This window comes from Monodon monoceros, unplaced genomic scaffold, assembly GCF_005190385.1.
Source record: "Monodon monoceros isolate NGI ecotype Baffin Bay Population unplaced genomic scaffold, NGI_Narwhal_1 Super_Scaffold_3, whole genome shotgun sequence".
Taxonomy (NCBI): Eukaryota; Metazoa; Chordata; class Mammalia; order Artiodactyla; family Monodontidae; genus Monodon; species Monodon monoceros.
This window is the reverse complement of record NW_021703780.1, coordinates 71,894,292-71,909,149: the sequence shown is the minus strand read 5'-3', so window position 1 is coordinate 71,909,149 and position 14,858 is coordinate 71,894,292.

Sequence of the window (14,858 nt, the reverse complement as noted above, 5' to 3'; positions counted from 1 at the left end):
ATTCTAGTCATACTGATTTTGCATCTATATCATGGATATCTTTCACGGGACTTCAATGATTTAATTGCAGTGACACCCAGGAGTGTGTGGTTATGCACACAAAGCAACTGGCACGAAGGTTCTGGGCTGACATGAAGAACCAGAATTCAGGGAAGGGAGAGAAGGTGTGTTTGAAAGATGAGGGATTTGGCTCAAGGGAGGGGGAATTTGGACAAGCGGAGAAGAGAGGAGGATGGTTCTAGCAAAAGAAGAAGCAGAACAGAAAAAAGCACTTTCCAGACTCAATGAGTTGACTCTACTGGCTCGTGCAGAGTTGAAAAAGGTGAAGAGTTGGCGACAAGACTAGAAGGGCTGATCCAAATGTTGACCACTCACAAACAACTATGAGCTGGACACCATGGAAACCAACCAGAGAAGCAGAAAGAATGTCAGTCTTTTGTGGAAGATATAGAGGATGGATGGATGGATGGACGGACAGACGGATGGATGGATGGATGGACGGACGGATGGATGGATGACAGAAGGCAGGAAGGGATGGTTGCTCAGATGGATGGTCATCTGCCACATATATATATCCCACATCCATCCCTGTGGTGTTAAGCCCTAACATTAAAGTTCAATATTATGTGCTGCCTCGACATCTGATAAAATTGGGAGGACCTTAAGCGGCCTAACTGCAAGTCCCCCTCCCCACTATGCTGCACCCATAAGGTCCCCTAGCCATATAACCCTTCTTGTCGAAGGGACCAGGCACAGTTCTTGCTTATCCCTGAGAAGTGGGCTTCAGTTCCTGCCAGCCCACGGAATTATTCCAACAAGCCAGTCACATCCTCCTGCAGCAGCTAAGGGGCACCTCGCCTCTTGTGACTACAGATACTGTGCTCCCGAGTGTACCTCCCACGTGGCCCTGCATGGTGTGTGGTGTCCTCCTCCCCAAGGCTGAGTATAGGTGACTAATAAACTGCTGTCAGTCTCATCTGCCCAGTGTCAAGTGTTTGGTCACCCCCATAACCCTACAGTGGGAATCCCTCCTCACTAACAGGGTGAAGAGGAGGTGATCAAAACAATCCTCCCCATATCCCTTTGCTAATGGAACCTGGATTTCATTCAAGGAGCTATCCTCCCCAACGTGACTTAGGAAATGCTCACCTCATCCCTAGCTCAGAGATAAATCCTAACTGGTTTAATTCCATCTTAGTCGTCTCATTAGAAGACTCATTAGTTTAATTCTCATTAGTCGTCTCTAGCATGCGACTCAGTTCTGCCCACTGAAATGTAAGGGTATATCTGATGGGACGTTTCTGGGAAAGGTTTTCTGGCTCTGAAGAAGAGGACACTGGAATAAAAGCCCCCTTGTTCTACCTCTGGATACTGCTGTGTCTAAGTATGATGCCTCTACCTGCTGCTCTAGTTACCTGTGACCACGAGTAGGTACAGCCTACTCTAGAGGAGGCTGAGAGACAGCAGGGAAACCTGGGTCCTTACCAACACCAGTAAGTCACTGAATCAACCATCACACTGTTGGGTAACATATTTTCTTCTTATTTATGCCAGTTTCGGTCAGCATTTTCTCTTCCTTGCAACTGAAAACATCCTATTGAAACGTCACCTTTAAGCTGTATTGGTAAACATGAATTCCTAAATCCATCCATCCATGGCATTCTTTACTTAGTTTGCAGAAGGACCTTAAGTTTAATGTTTAAATTGATAGATTCAATTAATAGAGGTAAGAACTAGAAATTGAGTGCCTACTATGTATACTCACAATATCCCTGAAGTAGGTTTTATTATTGCTCCTGTTTTATGGAAATTTTGTGGAAACTCAGAGAGGTATATGATGAGCCCAGGTCACCCAAATAGCAAGTGTCCGAGCCAGGATTTAAAGGCCAGTTCTGGGAATGCCCTGGTGGTCCAGTGGTTGAGGCTCCACGCTCTCAATGCAGGGGGCACAGGTTCAATCTCTGGTAGGGGAACTAAGATCCCACATGCCTCACAGCCAAAAACAAACAAATAAATAAATAAAGGCCAGTTCTTACTGTCTTGCCAAAACCCTGCAGGGCATCCCATCCTGAGTGAGTCTGGCTGGGAGCTAGAAAGCCCAAATGAAGGAGGAAAGTCTCAGTAGGCCAAAAAAAAAAAAATTTTTTTTAAAACAGACCTAGAAGGGTATTTCTTATTTTTTAGGGAAGACAGTACCACCAGCAACCTCTCGCTTTTTCTGTCACTTCTAAACCAGAAACAAAAGTATTTGAAAATGCAAAGTTTTGCATTTGAGATGTACAATCAGTCAGTCAACCAGCTATGGCAAGAAGAATTCAGAGTTGCTTGTTCTCAGGAGATTGGGGTAGATACAAGGTCCATAGATTCCAGCAAGGAATAGAAATGAAGGTAAACTGTAGTCACCTCTACAGGCCTATCACCTGGAGGAGAGCACACCTTTGGTCTGGGCTTAGGCACGAACAAGGAAGCAAATGAAGGAGGGGGGGAACAAATAAACACACCTAGCAGAAAAACCGCCATTAGGGGGCTTCCCCGGTGGCTCAGTGGTTAAGAATCCGCCTGCCAATGCAGGGGACACGGGTTCGAGCCCTGGTCTGGGAAGATGCCGCGGAGCAACTAAGCCCGTGCGCCACAACTACTGAGCCTGCGCTCTAGAGCCCACGTGCCACAACTACTGAAGCCCACGCGCCTAGAGCCCGTGCTCCGCAACAAGTGAAGCCACTGCGATGAGAAGCCCGCACACTGCAACGAAGAGTAGCCCCTGCTCACCGCAACTAGAGAAAGCCTGCGCACAGTAACAAAGACCCAACGCAGCCAAAAATAACCAAAAATAAAAATAAATAAATTTATAAGAAAAAAAAAGAAAGAAAACCGCCATTATTCACAGGCTTTCACACCCAATTCTTATCAAATCCAGAGATTTGGGTTTGCAGCTAGGGTTTAGCAATTAAAACTATGTTGCAACACCTTTCGGTTTAAAGTGGAGAAAGCATAAGGCCTGTGAATTTGTAGACTTGACACCACAGCCTTCCGTGCAAACATCTGACTCACTCCGCCCCTCCAGGGGGGAAGAAGCCAGCTCAGGTTTCACTATTAGCCCCCAAACCCCGCTGTGAATGTCGGTTTTTTCCCAGAAGTAAACTGAACAACCAAATCTCTTTAAATCAGTGCTGACAGACTAAACCCAAGTTTATGAAGCTGCAGGCCACAGAGGAGGCCCTCTGTTCCAGGGCTGCACCATGAGGGGTGAGCAGCCCTGATTCAAATGAACCAGAGCCTAGATTTCACTGTTTTCATCACTTTAACATTTACATTCTGAGAGCCTGGGGAAATGGATCTTTGAGACACAGCACATTAACCTTTGCTATAGCAAAGTCTTGCCTGTCTTCAAACGCTTCACAAAAAATGGTACTCCTTATCTCCATTCTAGCCTCTAGTCTGCTGGAAAGGTCACAGCATGGGAGGAGTTCTGACAGCAGTGAAATCTCAGGAAATCGTAGAGCTTACAGGGACTGCAGCGACCATCTAATTCCACCCTGACATTTTATGCATGAGTAAACTCAGGCTGCGGAGAGCTTAGGGAACTTTTGCAAAGTCACATTACTGGATGGTTGATGAACAATGACTGGAGTCCGTGTTACCTGAGTCTGTCTATTCATTTACCATAATGAACATCTGCTGGTTACTATTTGGAGACCTCTGTGGTTATGTGGGTCATAGAAGGGAACAGGGCCCCAACTTACCCTATGGAAGTCAGAGAGGCCCCATATCCCTCTCCCCACTTCCTGGAAGCAGGGGTGTAACCTAGACTCATCCAATAGGACACTCCCATCCAGCCCTATCATAATAGCCAACCTGCCCGTGGCCGCCATGTTGGTTCTACCCTAGGAACAGACTACTCTGACCAGAGCCACAAGTCCTAATGATAAATTACCTAGTGACCAGTTTGTTCATTGACCAATTTGCATAATGAACAGTTTGCCTAAAATTCAGACAAATACTCTTTTGAGTATTTTTGCATTCATTCAGCTGCCATCTTCTTTTTTTTCTTTTGGCCACCTTTTTTGGCATTTTTACAAATTAAAAAAATTAATTTCCTCTAAGGGTTTTTTCCCCTGCTAAATTTTGTATTTCTGATTAAGTATTTATGAACTATGTTGCCTTTTACAAACAATGAAATTGTTCCTTATTGTTGTGGGAGTCTTTCTATAATATATGGACCTTTGAACACATTGTTAGGGACTTTTTTGCAAGTTTGCATAAAGACTTTTTTTCAAAGCTGTTACAGCAAGAGACACTTTCTGAATCTGATATTCAAGATATTAAATTCAGGGGACTTCCCTCGTGGTCCAGTGGGTAAGAATCTGCACTCCCATGCAGTGGGCCTGGGTTCAATCCCTGGTCAGGGAACTAGACCCCACATACATGCTGCAACTACGAGTTCACATGCCACAACTAAGAGTCCACATGCCACAACTAAACATGCTGCAACGAAGATCCCATGTACCACAACTAAGACCCAGAGCAGCCTAAATAAATAATATATATATTTTTAAAGATATTAAATTCAGAATAAACCTAAGTGTTAAGCACAAAATGGAATGATTTTGGTCAGCAATTTATCTGACTTTAGCAATGGGATAAACTAGCACACTCTTAACAATTAATGGCAATTAATGGCTGACTACAATGAGTGAGACTATACTAGACCAGATGTGTAATACTGGGTTCACATTCCATTCAAGTCCACAAACAAGTATTGAGTTTAACTACAATAATGAAATAACTAACATTTCTCAAGGGCCAACTACATGCCAAAGGCTGGGCTGAGCACTGTAGTTATGGTCTCTTCTTTTAGTTGCACTCCCAGAGGGCAAGGCCTCCTCTTTGTTCACCACTGTATCCTCAGCTGGCCCATAATAGACACCCTATAACTACCTGCAGAACAACCGAACGGCCCTGTTAGCAGGTACTGTTGCTATCAATAACCTCAACTGTACAGGTGAGGAAATTCAGGCTCAGGAGTTATTACATGTCCAAGGACATCAGGAAGGGCAGCATGACCTGGAGCCTGCATTTCTGACATGGGGAAGTGTGTGACCTCATGCCTGTACCCTAACAACTAAAGCCTGGAGGGTGGGAGTCAAGGTCGACAGACATATTCAAAACGGTTTTAATGCTATTTAGTGCTGGGGATCTCGGGGGCAGGGTGTGTAAGTACAGAGGTCCCTGGGAGGGGATGGTTCTGAAATGACTCTAAAATCTCTAAATGACTATTCTTGGCGGTAGAACATTCCAGAATGAGACCAAGCTTCAGAGGATGCCTTGGGACAGAATACAAGCAGGGGTCATAGGTCAGGGGTACACCCAGGTGACCTGTACAATGTGTTGCAGCTTTCCAACCAAAGGTTAGCTTGATGGTGAGGGAAGAATTATTCTGAAAACCTGGGACGATAAACATGGGACCTAGTGGGCCAGCAAAGAGATTAGTCCTGACCTCTCTTTTTTCCTCCATCTAATGTATATTAAATTTACTTTCTCTAGAAATTCAAAATAGCTCAGATTCTCATGTGCCTTTGGCCTCGTGCCGTTGTGGTAACACTAGTCAATAGCATTTTGTATGAAAAGAAAACTGTGGTTGGGAATGTAAAATGGTACAGCACTCTGGAAAATAATTTGGCAGCTTCTAAAAAACTAAGCATACACTTATCCTACAACCCACTGATCGCAATCCTGGGCATTTATCCCAGTGAAATGAAAACTTATGTTCACACAAAAACCTGTACATGATTGTTCATAGTAGCTTAATTTGCAATAGCCCCAAACTGGAAACAACCAAAATGTCATACAATTTTGGTTGTTTGAATGATTAAACAAATTGTAGTACATCCAGATCATGGAATAATATTCAGCAATAAAAAGGAACAAGGCTACTGATACAGGCAACAACTTGGATGGATTTCAAGGGCTTTATGCTAAGTGGAAAAAAAAAATCTCACACTGCATTATTCCATTGACATAATATTCTCAAAATAACAAAACTTTAGAGATGAAAAACTGATTAGTGGTTGCCAGGGGTAGGGATGGTGCAGGGAAGGGTGGGTGTAACTGACACAGGGTAACAAGAGGGAGATCCTTGTGGTGATGAAACAGTTGTGTATCTTGACTGCAGTGGTGGTTACTCCATTCTACACTGGTGACATAATAGCATACACACACATTGTACCAATATCAGTTTCCTGGTTTTGGTATTGTACTATAGTTCTTTGAGCTGCAACCATGGGGGAAACGAGATGAAGGGCACAGGGACCTCTCTGTACTATCTTTCCAACTTCCTGTGAATATATAATTGTTTTAAAATAGAAAGTTTAGGGCCTCCATGGTGGCGCAGTGGTTAAGAATCCGCCTGCCAATGCAGGGGACACAGGTTCAAGCCCTGGTCTGGGAAGATCCCACATGCCACAGAGCAACTAAGGCCGTGCGCCACAACTACTGAGCCTGAGCTCTAGAGCCCGCAAGCCACAACTGCTGAGCCCACGTGCTGCAACTACTGAAGCCCACACGCCTAGAGCCCGCACTCCACAAGAGAAGCCACCGCAATGAGAAGCCCGCGCACCGCAACGATCTCCGCAACTAGACAAAGCCCGTGCGCCACAACAAAGACCCAACAGAGCCAAAAAAAAAATTTTTTTAATAAATTAATCAAGTAATTAATTTAAAAATAGAAAGTTTAAAAAAAGAAAAGAAAATCATGGTTGAAAGCATCATCTGATTTCTCAAATTTCCCTTCATAACCATTCTGAAGATATTCTAGTAAAGAAGAAAAATGGATATGCCTCTTGTATATGGAAAGCACCTTTATTTCTTTTACAGATTCATAATATTCCATTTCATGGATGTCCCACATAAGTTTTTTAATCCAGACCCTGAATATGTAGGTTATTTCCTTTTTTTGCTATCATAAACAGTTATTATAGTTACCATGAATCATCTTATACATAAATCTATTTCACCCATTGCTTTTTTTTTTTATAAATTTACTTATTGATTGATTGATTGATGGCTGCATTGGGTCTTCCCTGCTGTGCACAGGCTTTCTCTAGTTGTGGCGAGCAGGAGCTACTCTTCGTTGTGGTGCGTGGGCTTCTCATTGCGGTGACTTCTCTTGTTGTGGAGCACGGGCTCTAGGCACGGGCTCAGTAGTTGTGGCTTGCAGGCTCTAGAGTGCAGGCTCAGTAGTTGTGGCGCACGGGCTTAGCTGCTCCACGGTATGTGGGATCTTCCTGGACCAGGGATTGAACCCGTGTCCCCTGCATTGACAGGCGGATTCTTAACCACTGTGCCACCAGGGAAGTCCCTCACCCATTGTTTTTATGACTATGTTTACAGTACAAATTCCTTTAAGTGGCAAAACTGGTCTTCTGAACAGCTATGCTATATTGCTATATTTATGCTGTATTTTAAGCAACACATAAATTTTTTTCAAAGAGCCTAATTTCTGAAAATACATACTTATAGACACATTCTTTATTTATTTTTTATTGAGATATAGTTGATGTACAATGTGTTAGTTTCTGGTGTACAGCAAAGTGATTCAGTTATACATACATATTCTTTTTCATATTCTTTTCCATTGTGGTTTATTACAGAGTATTGAATATAGTTCCCTGTGCCATACAGTAGGACCTTGTTGTTTATCTATTTTATACATTAGCAGTTTGTATCTGCTAATCCCAAACTCCTAATTTATCCCTCCCAACCCCCTGTCCCCTGTGGTAACCATACGTTTGTTTTCTATGTCTGTGAATCTGTTTCTGTTTCATGAATAAATTCGTTTGTGTCATATTTTAAATTCCACACGTAAGTGGTATCATATGGTATTTGTCTTTCTCTTTCTTACTTCACTTAGTATGATAATCTCTAGGTCCATCCATGTTGCTGCAAATGGCATTATTTCATTCTTTTTTATGACTGAGTAGTATTCCATTGTGTGTGTGTGTGTGTGTGTGTGTGTGTGTGTGTATGTGTGTGTGTATGATATATATATATATATATACCACATCTTCTTTATCCATTCATCTGTTGATGGACCTTTAGGTTGATTCCATGTCTTGGCTATTGTAAATAGTGCTGCTGTGAACATTGGAGTGCATGTATCTTTTTAAATTATAGTTTTCTCCGGATATATGCCCAGGAGTGGAATTGCTGAATCATATGTTGACTCTATTTTTAGTTTTTTACTGTTTTTCATAGTAGCTGCACCAACTTACATTCCCACCAACAGTGTAGGAAGTTTCCCTTTTCTCCACTCCAGCATTTGTTATTTATAGACTTTTTGATAATGGCCATTCTGACCAGTGTGAGGTGATAACTCATTGCAGTTTAGATTTACATTTCTCTAATAATTAGCGATGCTGAGCATCTTTTCATGTGCCTATTGGCCACCTGTATGTCTTCTTCGGAGAAATGTCTATTTAGGTCTTCTGCCCATTCTTTGATTGGATTGTTTGTGATTTTTTGTTATTGAGTTATATGAGCTGTTTGTATATGTTGGAAATTAAGCCTCTGTCAGTCACATTGTTTGCAAATATTTTCTCCCAGTCCATAGGCTGTCTTTTCATTTTATTTATGGTTTCCTTTGCTGTGCAAAAGCTTGTAAGTTTGATTTGGTCCCATTTGTTTATTTTTGCTTTTATTTCTTTTGCCTTGGGAGACTGACCTAAGAAAACATTGGTATGATTTATGTCAGAGAATGTTTTGCCTATGTTCTCTTCTAGGAATTTTATGGTGTCATGTCTTACATTTAAGTCTTTAAGCCATTTTGAGTTTATTTTTGTGTATGGTGTAACGGTGTGTTCTAACTTCACTAATTTACATGCAGCTGTCCAGCTTTCCAAACACCACCTGCAGAAGAGACTGTCTTTTCTCCATTGTATATTCTTGCCTCCTTTGTCAAAGATTAATTGACTGTAGGTGTGTGGGTTTATTTCTGGCCTCTCTATTCTGTTTCATTGATCTATATATCTGTTTTTGTGCCAATACCATGCTGTTTTGATTACTGTAGCTTTGTAATATTGTCTGAAGTCTGGGAGGGTTATGCCTCCAGCGTTGTTCTTTTTCCTCAGTATTGCTTTGGTAATTCTGGTTCTTTTATGGTTCCATGCAAATTTTAGGATTATTTGTTCTATTTCTGTGAAAAATGTTATGGGTAATTTGATAGGGATCACATTAAATCTGTAGATTTCTTTGGGTAGTATGGTCATCTTAACAATATTAATTCTTCCAATCCAAGAGCATAGAATATCTTTCCATTTCTTTGAATCATCTTCAATTTCCTTTATCAATGTTTTATAGTTCTCAGCATATAAGTCTCTCATCTCCTTGTCAGGTTTATTCCTAAGTATTTTACTTTTTTGGATGTGATTTTATTTTATTTTTAAAATTTATTTATTTTATTTATTTATTTTGGGCTGTGTCTTCACTGCTGCACGCGGGTTTTTTCTAGTTGCGGCGAGGGGGGCTACTCTTCATTGCAGTGCATGGCTTCTTACTGTGGTGGCTTCTCTTGTTGTGAAGCATGGGCTCTAGGCACATGGGCTTCAGTAGTTGCAGCATGCTGCCTCAGTAGTTGTGGCTCGTGGGCTCTAGAGCACAGGCTCAGTAGTTGTGGTGCACAGGCTTAGTTGCTCTGCGGCATGTGGGATCTTCCCGGACCAGGGATTGAACCCGTGTCCCCTGCACCGGCAGGCAGATTCTCAACCACTGCGCCACCAGGGAAGCCCCTGGATACGATTTTAAAAGGGATTGTTTTTTTACTTTCCCTTTCTGATATTTCATTGTTAGCATAAAGAAATACAACAGAATTCTGTATGTTAATCTTGTTTCCTGCTACCTTGCTGAATCCATTTATCAGTTCTAGCAGTTTGTGTGTGGAGTATAGACACATTCTTAATGGCAAAAATTTATAGTCTACTTCAAGTTACTGTACATAGTCAATACTAATAAAACATTTCTACTTCATTAATTTAAGCTAGTCATTTATCTATTTGTGTTGATTTAAAATTTTTAAGTTGCAGTAAAAGCATTCCTAACAGGGAAGTTTATAGCAATACAATCCTACCTCAAGAAACAAGAAAAATCTCAAATAAACAACCTAAACTTACACCTAAAGCAATTAGAGAAAGAACAACAACAATAAAAAACACCCAGGCACAAAAACAGAAATATAGATCAATGGTACAGGATAGAATGCCCAGAGATAAACCCATGCACATATGGGCACCTAATTCATTACAAAGGAGGCAAGAACATACAATGGAGAAAAGACAGCCTCTTTAATAAGTGTTGCTGGGAAAACTGGACAGCTACGTGTAAAAGAATGAAATTAGAACACTTCCTAACACCATACACAAAAAATAAACTCAAAATGGATTAAAGACCTAAATATAAGACCAGGCACTAAAAAACTCTTAGAGAAAAACATAGGAGAAACACTCTTTGACATAAACCACAGCAAGATCTTTTTTGACCCACCACCTAGAGTAATGGAAATAAAAACAAAAATAAACAAATGGGACTTAATTAAACTTAAAAGCTTTTGCACAGCAAAGGAAACCATAAACAAGACAAAAAGATAACCCTCAGAATGGGAGAAAATATTTGCAAATGAAACAACAGACAAAGGATTAATCTCCAAAATATACAGTTAATGGAGCTCAATATCAAAAAAACAAACAACCCAATCCAAAAATGGGCAGAAGATGTAAACAGACATTTCACCAAGGAAGACATACAGATTGCCAACAAACACATGAAAAGATGCTCAACATCACTAATTATTAGAGAAATGAAAATCAAAACTACAAAGAGGTATCACCTCACGCCAGTCAGAATGGCCATTATCAAAAAACCTAGAAACAATAAATTCTGGAAAGGGTGTGGTGAAAAGGGAACCCGGGGCTTCCCTGGTGGCAGATGGCAGAGTGGTTAAGAATCCACCTGCCAATGCAGAGGACATGGGTTCGAGCCCTTGTCTGGGAAGATCCCACATGCCACGCAGCAACTAAGCCCATGCACCGCAACTACTGAGCCTGTGCTCTAGAGTCTGCGTGCCACAACTACTGAGCCTCTGTGCCACAACTACTGAAGCCCATGCACCTAGAGCCCATGCTTCGCAACAAGAGAAAGCACCGCAATGAGAAGCCCACACACTGCAAGGAATAGTAGCCCCCACTTGATGCAACTAAAGAAAGCCCGCGCACAGCAATGAAGACCCAACACACCAAAAATGAATAAATAAATAAATAGAAAGAAGAGGAAACCTTCCTGCACTGCTGGTAGGAATGTAAATTGATATAACCACTACGGAAAACAGTATAGAGGTTCCTTTAGAAACTAAAAATAGAACTACCATATGACCCAGAAAGCCCACTACTGGGCATATACCCTGAGAAAACCATAATTCAAAAAGAGACATGTACCACAATGTTCACTGCAGCACTATTTACAATAAATAGGACATGGAACCAACCTAAATGTTCATCAACAGATGAATGGATAAAGAAGATGTGGCACATATATACAATGGAATATTACTCAGCCATAAAAAGAAATGAAAATGAGTTATTTGTAGTGAGGTGGATGTACCTAGAGTCTGTCATACAGAGTGAAGTAAGTCAGAAAGAGAAAAACAAATACCGTATGTTAACGCATATATGGAATCTAAAAAACCAAAACAGAAAAAATGGTACTGATGAACCCAGTTGCAGGGCAGGAATAAAGATGTAGACATAGAGAATGGACTTGAGGACACGGGGTGGGAGGAGGAAGATGGGGCGAAGTGAGAGTAGCATCAACATATATACACTACTGAATGTAAAACAGTTAGCTAGTGGGAAGCAGCAGCATAGCACAGGGAGATCAGCTCAGTGCTTTGTGACCAGCTAGAGGGGTGGGACAGGGAAGATGGGAGGGAGGCTCAAGAGGGAGAGGATATGGGGATATATGTAGACATATGGCTGATTTACTTTGGTGTACAACAGAAGCTAACACAGTATTCTGAAGCAATTATACTCCAATAAAGGTCTATTAAAAAAAAGTTAACAGGGCTTCCCTGGTGGCGCAGTGGTTGAGAATCTGCCTGCTAATGCTGGGGAAACGGGTTCGAGCCCTGGTCTGGGAAGATCCCACATGCCGTGGAACAACAAGGCCCGTGAGCTACAACTACTGAGCCTGCGTGTCTGGAGCTCACACTCCGCAACAAGAGAGGCCGCGACAGTGAGAGGCCTGTGCACCATGATGAAGAGTGGCCCCCGCTCACCGCAACTAGAGAAAGCCCATGCACAGAAAAGAAGACCCAACACAGCCAAAAATAAATAAATAAATAAAAATTTTTAAAAAATTGGATCATATATTCACCTTGAAAAAAAAAGTTAGCAGAAGGAAAGAAATCATAAAGATCGGATAGGAAATAAATGAAAAAGAAATGAAGGAAACAATAGCAAAGATCAATAAAAATAAAAGCTGGTTCTTTGAGAAGATAAACAAAATTGATAAACCATTAACCAGACTCATCAGGAAAAAAAGGGAAAAGACTCAAATCAACAGAATTAGAAATAAAAAAAGAGAAGCAACAACTGACACCACAGAAGTACAAAGGATCATGAGAGATTACTACAAGCAACTGTATGCAAATAAAATGGACAACCTGGAAGAAATGGACAAATTCTTAGAAAAGCACTACTTTCCAAGACTGAACCAGGAAGAAATAGAAAACATGAACAGACAAATCACAAGCAATTAGATTGAAACTGTGATTAAATCTTCCAACAAACAAAAGCCGAGGGCCAGATGGCTTCACAGGTGAATTCTATAAAACATTTAGAGAAGAGCTAACACCTATGCTTCTCAAACTCTTCCAAAATATAGCAGAGGGAGGAACACTTCCAAACTCATCCTATGAAGCCCTGATACCAAAACCAGACAAAGATGTCATTAAAAATAAAGAAAATTACAGGCCAATATCACTGATGAACATAGATGCAAAAATCCTCAACAAAATACTAGCAAACAGGGACTTCTCTGGTGGCACAGTGGTTAAGAATCCGCCTGCCAATGCAGGGGACACGGGTTTGAGACCTGGTCCGGGAAGATCCCACGTGCCGCGAAGCAACTAAGCCCATGTGCCACAACTACTGAGCCTGTGCTCTAGAGCCCACGAGCCACAACTACTGAGGCTGTGTGCCACAACTACTGAAGCCCACGCGCCTAGAGCCCATGTTCCACAACAAGAGAAGCCACCGCAATGAGCAGCCAGCGCACCACAACAAAGAGTAGCCCCTGCTCGCCACAACTAGAGAAAACCTGCGCACAACAACGAAGACCCAACGCAGCCAAAAATAAATTAATTAATGAATTAATTAAAAAACAATACTAGCAAACAGAATCCAACAGCACATTAAAAGGATCATACACCATGATCAAGTGGGGTTTATCCCAGGAATGTAAGGATTCTTCAATATACGCAAATCAATCAATGTGATACACCATATTAACTAACTTAAGAATAAAAACCATATGATAACAGATGTAGAAAAAGCTTTTGACAAAATTCAACACCCATTTATGATAAATACTCTCCAGAAAGTGGGCATAGAGGGAACCTACCTCAACATAACAAAAGCCATATATGACAGACTCACAGGTAACATCATTCTTGCCTCCTTTGTCTAAGATAAGGTGACCTTATCTTAGACAAAGGAGAAATCTCTTGCATTCCTATACAGTAACAACAAAAAGTCAGAAAGAGAAGTTGAGGACACACTCCCCTTTACCAATGCAACAAAAAGAATAAAATACCTAGGAATAAACCTGCCTAAGGAGGCAAAAGACCTGTATGCAGAAAACTATAAGACACTGATGAAAGAAATCAAAGACAATACAAACAGATGGAAAGATATATCATGTTCTTGGACTGGAAGAATCAACATTGTGAAAATGACTCTACTACCCAAAGCAATCTACAGATCCAATGCAATCCCTATCAAACTACCAATGGCATTTTTCACAGAACTGGAACAAAAAATTTCACAATTTGTATGGAAACACAAAAGACCCCGAATAGCCAAAGCAATCTTGAGAAAGAAAAAAGGAGCTGGAGGAATCAGGCTCCCTGACTTCAGACTATATTACAAAGCTACAGTAATATACAGACTATATTACAAAGACAGTATGGTACTGGCACAAAAACAGAAACATAGATCAATGGAACAGGATAGAAAACCCAGAGATAAACCCACACACATATGATCACCTTATCTTAGACAAAGGAGGCAAGAATATGCAATGGAGAAAAGATATCCTCTTCAATAAGGGGTTCTGGGAAAACTGGACAGCTACATGTAAAAGAATGAACTTAGAACACTCCCTAACACCATACACAAAAATAAACTCAAAATGGATTAAAGACCTAAATGTAAGGCCAGACACTATCAAACTCTTAGAGGAAAACATAGGCAGAACACTCTATGACATAAATCACAGCAAGATTGTTTCTGACCCACCTCCTAGAGTAATGGAAATAAAAAAATAAACAAATGGGACCTAATGAAACTTAAAAGCTTCTGCACAGCAAAGGAAACTATAAACAAGACGAAAAGACAACCCTCAGAATGGGAGAAAATATTTGCAAACAAAGCAACTGACAAAGGATTAATCTCCAAATTATACAAACTGCTCATGGAGCTCAAAATCAAAAAAACAAACAACCCAATCCAAAAATGGGCAGAAGACCTAAACAGACATTTCTCCAAAGTAGATATATAGATTGCCAACAAACACATGAAAGGATGCTCAACATC